This window comes from Capra hircus, unplaced genomic scaffold (assembly GCF_001704415.2).
Source record: "Capra hircus breed San Clemente unplaced genomic scaffold, ASM170441v1, whole genome shotgun sequence".
NCBI lineage: Eukaryota > Metazoa > Chordata > Mammalia > Artiodactyla > Bovidae > Capra > Capra hircus.
In genome coordinates, this window is record NW_017189607.1 from 206509 (window position 1) to 222229 (window position 15721).

At 41.8% G+C, this 15721-nt stretch overlaps 1 pseudogene; it reads right to left on the reverse strand.

Annotated features, from left to right (window-relative positions):
• LOC108634560 overlaps window positions 1-11550 on the reverse strand; it is a 131154-nt pseudogene extending 119604 nt beyond the window's left edge.
• Window positions 11551-15721: the final 4171 nt, after the last annotated feature.

Sequence of the window (15721 nt, forward strand, 5' to 3'; positions counted from 1 at the left end):
AGACTGCATGCTTCTTTAAGGTCTTTTCTATTTCCATACAAGTTGTAAAAAAATTTTTTTCTGTCATCTGTGAAAAATGCCATTGGTACTTTCATAGGACAGGCACTAATCTGTAAACTGCATTTTGTAGTATAGCCATTATCACAATATTTGATTCTTCCAGTACATGAGAGTGGTATCTCTCTCCATCTCTTTGCGTCACCTTTGTTTCATCCATGCCTTATTCTTTTCTGTGCACCAGTCTCTTCCCAGCCTAGGTAGGTTTATTCCCAGGAATTTTACCCTTCTTGTTCCCATGGTGAATGGGACTGCTTCCTTAGCTTCTGTTTTTGATTTTTTGTTTTTATTGTAGAGGAAAGCAAGAGTTTTCTCTTTGTTAATTTCATATCCAGCAACCTCCCTAAAGTCCTTGGTTAGTTCTAGTCATTTCCCAGTAGCATCTTCGGATTCTCTGGGCATAGTATTGCGTCATGTGCAAATAGTGACAGTGTCACCTCTTCTTTTCCACTTTGTTTGAAAATTGTTTTCTTCTCCTCTGATTGCTGTCACTCGGAGTCCCAAGACTATACTGAATAACAATGGTGAGAGTGGGCATCTTTGGCTTATTCACAACCTTAGGAGACATGCTCTCAGTTTCTTACCATTGGGAATCATGTTTACAGTGGATTTCTCCATATATGGCAGCCTTCATTAGGAAGATTGAAGAAGATTCTCTCTGATCCCACTGCCTGTCCACGTTTTCCCATACACCCATCATAAATGGGTGTTGAATTTTGTCAAAAGTGTTTTCTGCATTTGTATCCTAAACAGTTTCAGGACCTCCTCTTGGAAAAGTTAGTTATCTTTCAGTGTTCTTTCATCCTTTCACCCCCTGATTCAAAGAGCTGACTCTTTCAGAAATGCCCTAATGCTGGGAAAGATTGAAGGTAAAAGGAGAAGTGGTCAGCAGAGGATGAGATGGTTAGATAACATCACCAACAGTATGGACATGAATCTGAAGAAATTCTGAGAGACAGGGAAGGGACGTCTGGCAGGCTAGATCCCATGGGATTCCAAAGAGTTGGGTATGACTTACTGGCTGAATAACAACACAAATTCTCTCATTCTTGACTACTTCTTTTTCTAACCCACTTCACCCTATCCATATCTCAGTTATGTTTAAATTTACTCCTTATCATGCATAAATATTCAGCCACATACCACTGTCTTTATTGCCACCCATCTGGCCCCAAATGTGTGGGTTTCTCAACTGCAGATAACTCAGTAGTCTCCTATTCATTCTCCTATCCACGTATGTTTCTGACACACTGTCTACCTTGCTACAATCACCAGCTAAGCCGTGTGACAGAAACCAACATACTGAGAAGAGCCAATGAGGACTCTGAATTGTACCTTACTCTCAATCTTCACACTGTTCCTTTAACTCTATTCTGCAATCAGAGTGACCTTTCAGTCTGTGCTCTGTTCTTCCTGGTCTCACTGACTGCCTATGCTATTCGTTCGGTTTCCCTTGCTTTTTTGTTTTTGTTAATGCCTATGGGATCACTGCAGATGGTGATTGCAGCCGTGAAGTTAAAAGACGCTTACTCCTTGGAAGGAAAGTTATAACCAACCTTGATAGCATATTGAAAACCAGAGAATTTACATGGCCAACAAAGTTCTGTCTAGTCAAGGCTATGGTTTTTCCAGTGGTCATGTGTGGATATGAGAGTTGGACTGTGAAGAAAGCTGAGTGCCAAAGAATTATGCTTTTGAACTTTGGTGTTGGAAAAGATACTTGCGAGTCCCATGGACAGCAAGGAGATCCAACCAGTCCATTCTGAAGGAGATCAGCCCTGGGATTACTTTGGAAAGAATGATGCTAAAGCTGAAACTCCAGTACTTTGGCCACCTCATGCGAAGCACTGGCTCGTTGGAAAAGACTCTGATGCTGGCAGGGATTGGAGGCAGGAGGAGAAGGGGACGACAGAGGATGAGATGGCTGGATGGCATCACTGACTCGATGGACGTGAGTCTGAGTGAACTTCGGGAGTTGCGGATGGACCAGGAGGCCTGGTGTGCTGCTGTTCATGGGGCTGCAGAGTCCACACGACTGAGCAACTGAACTGAACTGAACTAATGAGATCTTATTTTAACTTCCTCATGGAGCTTTTTCTGACTTTACAGATTGCTATTAGATTACTGTTTTAGATTGACCTGTTTTATGTGTTTTGATAGACTGCCTTCCCTGACTGGAACAGTCGATAAACTCCCAAATCTACTTTGTTTCAGATTTTATTCCATTCTCTTCTGGAGTAGAGGTCTTCATTTGAAACCCAAAACCTCCATAACGGAATCTATTTGAAACATGTTTGTTAAACTTGCTAATCTTAAGAAATTTAATAATCTCTGGAGTCACAGACAGATTATTGAGATCCTATCCCTCCAAAAAGAAGAAAAAGAATATTGTTTACAAGTTAAAACAACCAACTTTGGTTTTCTATCCCAGGATCAGCTAAAAAATATATCATCAGATTCCAAGAAAAGCATATCTTTCCATGACCTGTGGCCAAGGAACATCAAAAAGGTTAAAAAAAAAAGTAATCTCAGAGGCCTGTATCAAGGATAATCAATACCAGCAAACAGTAGCATTTCACCTTAAGAAAAATTGAAGCTAGAGCATGAATATGTTTCATTTTCCCTTTCTTGGCAAATGGTAGTTGCTCTTCTGCGGTGGGAATGGTTTCCATCGAATTCCCTGCAAGCAGAGTCCATGTTTGCAACTCACAGGACTAAATGCTGAGGGTCTTCAGGAGAAATGGAATGAGGGAAGCAAGATATAGCAGAGGGAAAACAAAATCTAATCTCAAGCAGAAACCAAGTTGCACCATGCTTTGTCTCACTTTGTATTACATCATTTGCTTCCATGTCACTCAGTCAAAATTTGTCCCATAGATGTGGGGTTTTCACCTCTGGGATGAGGAGGCTTTCATGTGACCAAAGGCAATTTTCCACAACAGGGAACCTTTCAGAAAGATTCGTGGCCAGGATGTAGAGTTGACGGATGCCTAGTCAAAGGGACCTGGGTGGTGCACTAAAAGAGGTATAGTCTGGTGCAGTCTTCCCAGCAGGCCACACTGGCTCCCTCTTTTTTACCACTGGTCTTCCTACTTATTGTATGCCTGATTCAGAGGCTACCTCTGACTCTTGGACCATGAGAATTTGCCATGAAGCGATTCTCCAAGCCAGGCTTCAGCAATATGTGAACCGTGAACTTCCAGATGTTCAAGGTGGTTTTAGAAAAGGCAGAGGAACCAGAGATCAAATTGCCAACATCCATTGGATCATCAAAAAAGCAAGAGAGATCCAGAAAAACATCTATTTCTGCTTTATTGACAATGCCAAAGCCAATGACTGTGTGGATCACAATAAACTGTGGAAAAGTCTGAAAGAGAAGGGAATACTAGATTACCTGACCTGCCTCTTGAGAAATCTGTATGCAGGTCAGGAAGCAACAGTTAGAACTGGACATGGAACAACAGACTGGTTCCAAAGAGGAAAAGGAGTATGTCAAGGTTGTATACTGTCACCCTGCTTATTTAACTAAGATGCAGAGTACATCACAAGAAATGCTGGGCTGCAGGAAACACTCGCTGGAATCAAGACTGCAGAGAGAAATATCAATAACCTCAGATATGCAGATGACAACCACCCTTATGGCAAAAAGTGAAGAACTAGAGAGCCTCTTGATGAAAGTGAAAGTTGAGAGTGAAAATGTTGGCTTAAAGCTCAACATTAAGAAAAGTAAAATCATGACATCCGGTCCCATCACTTCATGGCAAACAAGACAGGGAAACAGAGGAAACAGTGAGAGACTTTGTCAGGGAATCTTGACAAAGGGATCGAACCTGGCTCTCCCACGTTGTAGGCAGATATCTTACTTTCTGAGCCGTGCACATCAAGGACAGTGAGAATACCATGAATTCCACCGACTGACCGCCATGTTCAATGTCCAAGGTCCTGGGTCCAACTGTCCTATTGAATGGTTCCTTTAATGGCTGCTTCTAGTAATCCAGGCTCTAAAGTGAAAGTGAAAGATGTTCAGTCGTGTCTGAGTCTTTGTGACCCCATGGAATCAGCAGTCCATAGAATCCTCTAGGCCAGAATACTGGTGTGGGTAACCTATCCCTTCTCCAGCCAATCTTCCCAATCCAGGAATTCTCCTGCCTTGCAGGCAGATTCTTTACCAACTGCACTATCAGGGAAGCCCATTCCAGGCAGTGACGTCAACCTCTAAAATGCATGCCCTATACAAAGTGTTTCTCAAAGAATTAGATACTTACGAGTAAGAAGGCTTCTAAGGAGCAAAACAGTCAAGTGCTTGGTATTGAAAATATCTATATATGAAAGAGTTTAGAGGTTCCAGGGGGATGCCTTGCTTATGAAGCTTGCAGGAAAAGGAAAAATTAGAAGACAGAGATTTGCAGGCCCACATTCATTCCACAATTCAGCTTCAACAGCTTAAATATTATCGATTGTATACACTGTCCTCTGAGGCAGAAAAAGTTAAAGCTTACGGTTGTGCAATTGCTAACCTGGTCCAGTATCTTAATTGATCTTAATTACATAGATCCAGTATCTTAATTGATCTTAATTACATAGATGAAGAAACAGACATACAGGGATGTTGCTTGTTTAAGCCCAGTAAGTTATTAGTATGGATTTTCCTCAGACAAGTACGACCTGAGGAAATTGCAGCAAATCTCTAAGCTACTGTTAAGGCTTATGTTTCCATAAGGCTGGACAAGGGAGTACTCTAAGCAATCTGATACTATACATAAGCCACTATTATCATTGTCATCATTTTCCATATCATTACTATTTTTTCTCCTCAGCAGCAGTAACTATGCGGTTACATGCTATTGATCACATTCCGATTAGGAAGAGCTTTTCAATAGTAGTCCAGGGCTCTTAATGTTGAGTGGTAGATTTCTTGGATGAATATGTCAAAGATGAGCAGTAAGTTATAGGTCAGATTGTTGTTCTACCTGTGGCTATTCATCAGAAACAGAGAACCTATGTATAACTATGTCAGGAATTTGTAAGTGCTATGAATAAGTACTCTCAAGTGCTCTTCACACTATTAACAACTTAGTCTAAATAGAAGTGATAGTGAAAAACGATTGTAACGAGCATGTGTAATGCACAGACCCCAGCCAGACTATAGGTCGTGATATATTTGTTGAAGCTTATAGATGTTTCTGTAAGCTTCTGAATATGAAATTACATGTGAGTGAGATCTGTAAATATGACCAGGATTTGGTAGAAGAGACTGGGAAAGAAGGGCAATTCAGGCACAAGAAAGAATACTGACATGGTACAGAATAGGGAAAGAATAAACTATGGAGATTCAGGGCACCTGAATGACAGGCTATATGTAGACATATGCGATGGGCAGGGACAGCAGAAGAGATTTAGAAACATCATAATATGTAGGTAGTGAAACTCATTAGAAATGCTTAAGTGGAGGAGTGATAAGTTATGATATCTCTTCTGTGGAGTAGCGATGATAACAAACAGACTTTTCAGGACCCACTGCCCTTTCATTTCAGAATGCTGTATCTTCAACTTGCCTGAAATTAGCAGTACCAGTGGAAGAGACTAATGCTTGCCCTAGTCCCTAATTCAGGACATAACAGCAGCTCTAGCTGCAGGGCAGCAAACTAGTGGAATTTTCTCCTCCCTAAATATTTCTTGAAGGGATAGGATACAAGATGGAATAGGTATTAGGACCTAGTGAGGGAAAATGTTGGAGCCATTCTTGAAATTCTGCATCAGCAGCCATAGTTCCGCATAGTTCTAGCAGCATGATTAAAAGCATATTTACTTTCTTCAGCTGTTCACTACTGGAATTTGACACCAACAGCCTCGTAAGACTTCCTCATGGGCACCGGTGCTTCTAGATACACACCAGCCCCTCTTCAACCCAGCATCAAGCTGCATTTATTATTTTAACTGTAGGTACAAAGACTACCACTGTGCCTTATACCTATTGATCTTGTTGCAGACCATGTCCAGGAAAGGTAAGTTCTAAGAACCTCTTAATCTGCAGTTGGTTCTGCATGCCTATGGGTTCTGTGTTCATTTGGGACTTGCCAATACGTGGTCTCTAGAATCTACGACAAAGAACATAAACCCTAGACGTATTGGCTTATGCCTGGAGCCCTAAGGGGAAATCAGTGCCACTAGCTCATGGGCCTGATACTACTATCCCCAAGGCAACACAAGATCTGCAGCGTCATTATCTTTGTGTGAAAGTTTTGGGAGATGAAGTCTAGAAAAAAGAAATGTGAAAACATAAAATACATGGGTTAAAGTTTTCTTTAGCTCTAAATATCTAACTTAATAGAGTAGGGAGTAGCACACCACTCCTGTTTTCTTGCCTGGAAAATCCCATGGACAGAGTAGCCAAGCAACCTACATTCCATGGGGTTGCACAGTCAAACATGACTGAACAAGCGCGCGCACACACACACACACACACACACACACCTAATTTACATTCAGATACAAAATTATCCCGTTTTTGAACGAGTTATATTCAGTTCACATTGATGGATGAAATCTTTTCTCTAAATTACCTCTGTGTCTTTTTTATGGACTGCTGGCTGTTTCTTTCCCTTGAAGAGAAAGAAAACAAATCTGTTTCTTCCTATGCAGAGAGACTTTTGCTTCATTTCCTCTATCAACATTTTGGAATTTCTTTCCTGTTACCTGAAATAAGGATTTCTACCTTGTCTTGGCTTTAGGGGTTCTGGTCCATTGGTATATGTATTTCTTTTTTGGATCTGGGAATAATAACCTCTAATTTAATGTTTCCCTTGTCTAGAGCAATAGGGAGTGCGATGGAAGGCTCTGCAACTGAGACACAATGATAACCTTGAGAACCCCATATATCTTCCTAATCTAGGAGCAGCAGGCTACTTTACAGCTTGAACAGATCTCTCAAAGCACTAGAGAGCCACAAGAACTCATCTCCCAAGTGTATGTTGCTCTGTTTCCTGTTTTTGCCATGCTGTCATGCCTATTTTTATGTCACAAGTAAAGAAGTTTTCAATTCCATTGTACTCCACAATTATTTCCATAGCAAGAATGTGAATCTCCCACATATTCCTTTCTCAAAGCTAATAGACTCTGTCCAAGAATGTATCAAGAAGGATGTAAGTCCATTCTCTGAAGGAGTTCCCGAGTGTTAGTGAAGTTTTCACAGGCATTTCACATATTTGCCTATTTCATACTGTAATAGGATTAATAAGAAGTCATGAGGTTGGTCACGATTGTCTCCATGAGAAACATATCAGAAGTACTGCTTGAGGTATCTGGGTACTCAGAAGCTGACGTTAGCAAGATGAAAGCATGAGTTCCACAGTGACATATGTGAATGTGTCAGAAGCAATAAGCTAGACTGATTGATAGCTATAGTAAAACAAACAGAGATGGCCAGTAAGGTCAAAAGTGATCATGTCAAGAGTCTAAGCAAGAAGTTGAAATCTGTGGTTTCCATTTGAGAGCAAGCAGGATCGTCATATGCAGGCAGTGAGGGGGAAGACTTAACAAGAATTAACTGGGAGAAGTAGGATCTTATTGATATCTATGACAAATGAACTATGTATAATGGTTGCTGATTTCTCCTCAGAGTTTCCCCCACACTGTTAAGCCAATCAGCCAACTCACAGCCAACTCTCCCATGGCCTTTCTTTATTTACAACAGTCCTCTGAAGCTTGGCATGTCTGGACTTCTGCATTTTAATCTCCCTTTACGTTCACTTGTGCACGTCTGGTATGGTAGGAGGAGTTACTATAAAATGGTCCATGTTTAGTGGCAGGAAGTCATTCAGCACAATCGTTACAGATGGGGAACTGAGAGAAAAGTCCTAACACAAAAATGTGGCTTCCAAGTTAGTGTTATCTTCATTTTGTGTAAGGAGAGATGTATTCAAAGATAAAGGAAGAGAAATCCCAGATAGGTGTTTATATGATCTCGTAATTGAAATATTATGAGGATGCTCCAACAAAACTCTCATCCTTATCCACTGGAAACAGATGGAATGGAAACCACAGTTATAGAAAACTAACCATACTGAACACTTGGATCATAGCCTGTCTAACTCAGTGAAACTATGAGCCAGGCCGTGTACAGTCATTCAAAAGGGACTGGTCATGGTGGAAAGTTCTGACAAAATGTGGCCTACTGGAAAAGGGAATGGCAAACCACTTCAGTATTCTTGCCTTGAGAATCCCAGGAATCATATGAAAGGCAAAAAGATAGGACACTGAAAGATGAACTCCTTGGGTCACTAGGTGCCAAAAATGCTTGGAACAAAGACAGAGTTTCATAACATTGTACAGGAGGCAGTGATGAAAACCATCCCCAAGAAGAACTGTAAAAAGGGAAATTTTTGTCACTCAATAGCTGAGTGAAGAAGAGAATGAAAAGCAATAGAGAAAAGGAAAGATATATCCACCAGAATGCAGAGTTCCAAAGCAAAGCAAGGGGAGAGAAGATAGTCTTCCTAAGCATTCAATGCAAAGAAATAAAGGAAAATCATAGACTGAGAAAGACTAGCGATCTCTTCAAGAAAGTTAGACATACCAAGGGAACATTTCAATCAAAGAGGGGCACCATAAAGGACAAAAACAATATGGACAGCGGAAGCAGAAGATACTAAGAAGAGGTGCCAAGAACACACACAAATATTGATAATGACTGAGGTAACCACGATGGTGTGCTCACTCACCTAGAGCCAGACTTTCTGGAGCAACAAGTCAATTGGGCCTTAGGAACCACCACTATGAACAAAGCAAGTGGAGGTGATGGAATTCCGGTGGAACTATGTCAAATCCTAAATGATGAGGCTGTGAAAATGCTGTACTCAATACCCCAGCAAACTTGGAAAACTCAGCAATGGCCACAGTATTAGAAAAGGTGAGTTTTCATTCCTATCCCAAAGAAACGGCTTGCAACGAATGTTCAGACTACCAACAGTTGCACTCATCTCACACACTAGCAAAGGAATGCTCAAAGTCTCCAAGTCTTCAACAGCAAGCGAATCGAGAACTTCTAGATGCTCATGTGGGATTTAGAAAACATAGAGTTTCCAGACAGCAAATTGCCAACAACTGCTGGATCACAGAAAAAGCAAGAGAATTCCAGAGAAACATGAAGTTCTCCTTCACTGAGTATGGCAGAGCCTTGGACTGCATGGATCACAATAAACTGGAAAATGCTTAAGGAATTGCCAACACCAAAACACCTTACCTGCTGCCTGCAGGTAATCTGTATGCAGGTTAAGAAGCAACAGTTAGAATCGGACGTGGAACAATGGACTGATCCCTAACGGGGAAAGGAGTACATCAAGGCTGTATATTGCCACTTTGCTTGTTTAACTTATATGCAGAGTACATCATACGAAAGGGCAGACTCAACGAAGCACAACCTGGAATCAAGATAGCGGGGAGAAACTTCAACCTCAGATATGCAGATATGCATAACTCAGATGTGCATATGACAACCTCAGATACGAGGATGACATCGTCATTTGTGAGAAAGTGAGGAGGAAATGAAGAGTCTGTACTGATGAAAGTCAAAGTGGGCAGTGAGAAAGCTGGCTTAGAACTCAACATTCAAAAAATGAAGGTCATGGCATTCTGTCCCATCACTTCATGATGAAAGAAAGGCAAAGAGTGGAAACACTGACAGACTTTACTTTCCTCAACTCCAAAATCACTCCAGATGCTGAATGCAGCCATGGAATTCAAAAGCTCTTGCTCCTTGGAAGAAAAGCTATGACGAACCTAGACAACATATTAAAAAGCAGAGACATTAATCTACAGACAAAGGTCTGTCCAGTCAAAGCTATGGCTTTTCCTGTAGTAATGGATGGGTGTGAGAACTGGACCATAAAGAAACCAGAATGGCAAAGAACTAATGTTTTTGAACTGTGGTGTTAGAGAAGACTCTTGAGAGTCTCCTGGATTGCCAGAAGATTAGCCAGTCAATCCTAAAGATAATCAGTCCTGAATATTCATTGGAAGGACTGATGCTGAAGCTCCAACAGTGTAGCTACCTGATGTGAAGAACTGACTCACTGGAAAAGATGCTAACACCGGGAAAGATTGAAGGCAGGAGGAGAAGAGGATGACAGAGGATGAGATGGTTGGATGGGATTACTGTTTCAATGCACACGAGTCTGAACAAGCTAGCAGGAGCTGGTGATGAATAAGCAAGCTTGGCATGCTGTAGTCAATGGGTCACAAAAAAAGCCAGACACAATTGAGCGACTCAAATGAACTGAATGGAATAATGCTTATGAGAACCATCCACTATATGGCTATGAAGTATATCAAGTGTTAGAACAAGTCTGATACAAAAAGTCTCCACAAGTTCCACTGCTGCTGCTGCTTCTATGTTGCTTCAGTCGTGTCTGACTCTGTGCGACCCCATAGATGGCAGTCCACCAGGCTCCCCTTCCCTGGGATTCTCCAGGCAAGAACATTGGAGTGGGTTGCCATTTCCTTCTCCAATGCATGAAAGTGAAAAGTGAAAGTGAAGTCACTCAGTCGTGTCTGACTCTGTGCAACCCCATGGACTGCAGCCTACCAGGCTCCTCTGTCCATGGGATTTTCCAGGCAAGAGTACTACACTGGGGTGCCATTGCCTTCTCCAACAAGTTCCACAACACCCCCTAAATAGCTCTTGAATTTCTAAGTGGTGACACTGCACTTGGTCTACTCTAGTAGGCTGAGGCATTAATATTGTAAAAGCTTGGACGCCATATGTCCCCAAGGCCTGCAGGCATGACTGAAGCAGCTTCCACCACCTCAGAAAGTCAGACAGTATCTCACAGATCTCCCCTTCATTCTCCTTTCCAACTTCCTACATCATATCACCCACCAGGAGCATTCTCTGGCCCTGGCCTGGGAAAGATTCTCTGTTCTTGCAGCCTGCACTGAATTCCACAAGTGCCCATGCATTGTTCATATTCTGAACTGCCTGCTGACTGACTGGAAACATTTGAGGAATGGAAATGAGAGGCTGAAAACAGGCCTACAGTGAAATTTATTAAGTTCCATAGAGGGAACCTGTACTTCTTTTTAGCTAAGCTGTGCTGTTAGTGATTTGAATCCTATTGACCTCATCATCGAGGAGATGACCATTTTCTCTCCGAAATTGGCACTAAAGGCTTCTAAATGGCTTCACTTCCGGTGTCCCTCTTCTCCAAGGCCTACTGTACATATACTGCTACCTCCAAATGTTCTCAGTTGAGTATGCCTTGGGCCTGATGTGCTGCAGTACAGAGTCTTCCAGGTGTGACTAAGGTGAATGGTGGAGAGGTCTTGCTGGCACAGTTTCTCTAGTTGGTAGACGACTTGAAGTCTAGAGTCTTTATCATTCCTGGGGACGTGTCCCTGGCATGGCTGAAAGTGTTAATGGTGAGCTTGCCCACAACAACTGTGGTTTTGCTGCTCACAGTGGCCCTTGTTGGGGTTGAGGACCATGTACCTCTCCATGGGTTAGGACCCTTCAGTCTGGGCTGGATTGTATTCCTGGTTAATTTTTTCTTTCAGATATGTAGTTAGGAAGCTAGAATGGTGGCCTCTTTGGGGTCTCAGGAATCCAGAGGACTGGAGAGAGGTGCAGCGGCCATAGACAACAAACTCTGCTGTGGACAAGATGACACCAACACACCCACCTGGTCAACTGTGTGGGGGGCAGGCCCAGGTGGTTCCAATGGTTTGAGAGGCCTTGAGATCCTCTAGGCTGCCTCATGGCTACTGCAGCCTAGAGCCTTGGTGAGGGGAGGTTTAGGGAGGCATGGTAACCATGACATCACAACTTTGAGATTTCACTACAGCAATGGGCAGCAATGCCTTGGTCCCCACCATTTGCCTCCTCGGATTTAAAAAGAGATGTATGGGAAGGATAAAAGGACAGGACTGTATCTTTTTAACAAGGTCAGACTGCCTTCCTGATGTGTTTATTTTCTTCTACCACTGCCTGTGAATTATGCTTATTCTAATATTTCCTAGGTCAACTTCACCCATGAAAGAGGATTACGTTCTAGCCCAGCTGAATCTCTAAAGAGACAGTGAAAGCTCTTAGGGAACATGAGGAATCTGTGAGGATTACTAGTTGATGGGAAAGCGAGCTCTTTGCCATTTTACATCCCCTGAAAATATGTGTAAGGAAAGGACACCTCTTTTGGAACTGACAGCTTCTTTTCAAGAGAAAGTACATGTACTGGTTTGCTAGGGTTGCCATAATAAAGTGCCCCATACCAGGTAGCTTCAATAAATGTTTTCTCCAACTCCTGGGTATCAAGTCAGTAATCAAAGGGTCAGCATATTTGTCTTCTTCTGACGTCTGTTTTGGATTGTGACTGGCCGTTGTTTGCCTTTGTCTTCACATAGTAATATCTCTGTGTTGTTTGCGACTGATCTTTTCTTATAAACTGCCAGTCATTTTAATCCAACTACCTATGTAGAGGCCCTATTTCCAAAAAAGCTCAGGAAGAAATTATGTCTTCTGGAGTTTTACTACATATAATGTATGGAAATCCAAAAAACCTCAAATAGCCAAAGCAATCTTGAGAAAGAAGAATGGAACTGGAGGAATCAGCCTGCCTGACTTCTCGCTATACTACAAAGCAATAGTCATCAATACAGTATGGTACTGGCACAAAGACAGAAACATAGATCAATGGAACAAAATAGAAAGCCCAGAGATAAATCTATGCACCTATGGACATCTCAATTTTGTCAAACGAGGCAAGAATATACAATGGAGAAAAGACATCTCTTCAACAAGTGGTGCTGGAAAACTGGTCAACTACTCGTAAAAGAATGAAATTAGAACACCTTCTAACACCATACACAAAAAATAAATTCAAAATGGATTGAAGATCTAAACGTAAGACCACAAATTATAACACTCCTACAGGAAAACATAGGCAAAACTCTCTGATGTAAATCGCAGCAGGATCTTCTATGACCCACCTCCCAAAATAATGAGAATAAAAGCAAAAATAAAACAAATGGGACCTAATTAAACTTAAAAACTTTTGCACAACGAAGGAAACTATAAGCCAGGTGAAAAGACAGCATTCAGAATGAGAGAAAATAATAGCAAATGAAGCAACTGACAACAAATTAATCTGAAAAATATAAATCAACTCCTGCAGCTCAATTTCAGAAAAGTAAGCGATGCAATTTAAAAATGGGCCAAAGTACTAAACAGACATTTCTCTAAAGAAGACATACAGATGGCTAACAAGTACATGAAAAGATGATCAACATCACTCAGTATCAGAGAACTGCAAATCAAAACCACAATGAGCTACCATCTATTTATTGTCACAAACATCTACTTTTACCACAAATATCTATTTATTTAGTGTTTATTATCAATTCTCCATTTATTACCACAATGAGGTACTATATATTTATTGTCTACAAACAATAAATGCTGGAGAGGGTGAGAAGAAAAAGGAATCCTCTCACTCTGTTAGTGTGAATGCAAACTAGTACAGCCACTATGGAGAACAACATAACGATTCCTTAAAAACTGGGAAATAGAACTGCCATATGACTCAGTAATCTCTCTTCTGGGGATACACACCGAGGAAACAAGAATTATAAGACACGTGTGCCCCAATGTTCATCGCAGCACTGTTTACAATAGATAGGACATGGGAGCAACTTAGATGTCCATAGGCAGATGAATAGAGCTGAAAGTTGTGATATATAAGTAGAATATTACTCAGCTAATAAAAAGAATGCATTTGAATCAATTCTAATGAGGTGGATGAAACTGGGGCCTATCATGCAGAACAAAGTAAGTCAGAAAGAAAAATTAACACATATATATGGAATTTAGAAAGATGGTAACAATGACCCTATATGCGAGACAGGAAAAGAAACGCAGATGTAAAGAACAGACTTTGGGACTCTGTGGGAGAAGGCAACAGTGCGATGCTTTGAGAGAATAGCATTGAAACATGTATATTATCATATATGAAATAGATCGTCAGTCCAGGTTTGACGCATGAGACAGGGTGCTCAGGGCTGGTGCTCGGGGATAACCCTGAGGGATGGGATGGGGAGGGAGGGTCAGGATGGGGAACGCATGTACCCCCATGGCTGATTCATGTGAACATATGGCAAAAAACACCCAAATAATGTAAAATAATTAACCTCCAATTAAATAACATTTCTAAAAAGAGGTAAAAAAAAGATTAGAAAATATTTTGAGTGATATTAAAAACACATCATATCAGAATGCATGAGATGCATATCTAGAAATGCTTATAATTCTAAATGCTTGTATTAAAAAATAATAAAAGTTTAAGCCAATGGAAAAAAAAATTGCAAACTCCCTCAAAGATTTCCACAAAGGCCACACACAGAAAACGTGAGAGAGGGGTGTGATTAGCTGTTGCAAACTTCTTGCTCTCAGATATTGTGTTCTTGACGTAAGGTGGTGGTCAGCTCACTGAGTTCCTGTAATCCTCAAGGGAAAACAACTATTATTCCCTATGCCCTGAAAGGAGATTCCTAAGATTGACTTTCACCCTCCAAGGTCCTGGTTGTGAGGAGGGGGTCTCTGTGTAGGCTGGTTATCCTGTCTGGGAGCACTCATCTAGCACCCAGTCTTGTTATTTCCGGAAGTTCCCAGTCCCAGCTTGAAGAGGCAGTTCTCAGTTCTCTGTGCCCTCCTCTTAGTAAGGTCCCCACACCCTGCCCAGCCACCATCAATGAGGGAGCCAGGTACCCAGCATGAAGCTGGCTCTCAGACTCCTCAGTCAATCTAAATGGGGAGCTGGGTCCCCTACACTGTGACCCATGAAGATTGCCACAACAGTTCGGACACAGAGGTGGGGATCGGACACTTTGGCCATTGCTTTGAAACCTGGGCCAGGCCCAGTGAGTGGATCCAGCAAGGGCTCCAGGACTCTGTAAGACACACGCTATCCCGATGCTTGCCCAAGCTCCATAGTTCATTACCCAGCCCAAGGCCCAAGGGCCTGGAGGGCTCTGTGGGAAGGCTGTAATATATCTTTCAGTACATTCTGCTGAGAGGCTTTCTATTGGTGGTGTTGGGTTTTCTAACTTCCCTAGTGGTCTTGGGCTGAGGCCTGCAGCTCTGTTTTCCATCCTGCCTCTATTACAATATCTTCCTTGGTGAGCTTATTGAATCTGTGACTAAAAGTTGGTAACTTGGGCCATCATGGGCCATTTCCACTAGCCTGATAACCACATTCTACACTGTGTCTATAACACAGGGATTTCACCTTAACAATGTCATGTGATGTAAAAGTGTTCGTCTTCCTCTAACTGAAGTATTTAACTCAGCATAAAGTTATGACCAAGCTGGATAGTATATTGAAAAGCAGAGATACTACTTTGTCAACAAAGGTCCATCTAGTCAAGGATATGGTTTTTTCCGGTGGTCATGTATGGATGTGAAAGTTGGACTGTGAAGAAAGCTGAGCACCGAATAATTGATGCTTTTGAACTGTGGAGTTGAAGAAGACTCTTGACAGTCCCTTGGACTGCTTGGAGATCCAACCACCAGTCCATTCTGAAGGAAATCAGTCCTGGGTGTTCTTTGGAAGGAATGATGCTGAAGCTGAAACTCCAGTACTTCGGCCACCTTATGTGAAGAATTGACTCATTGGAAAAG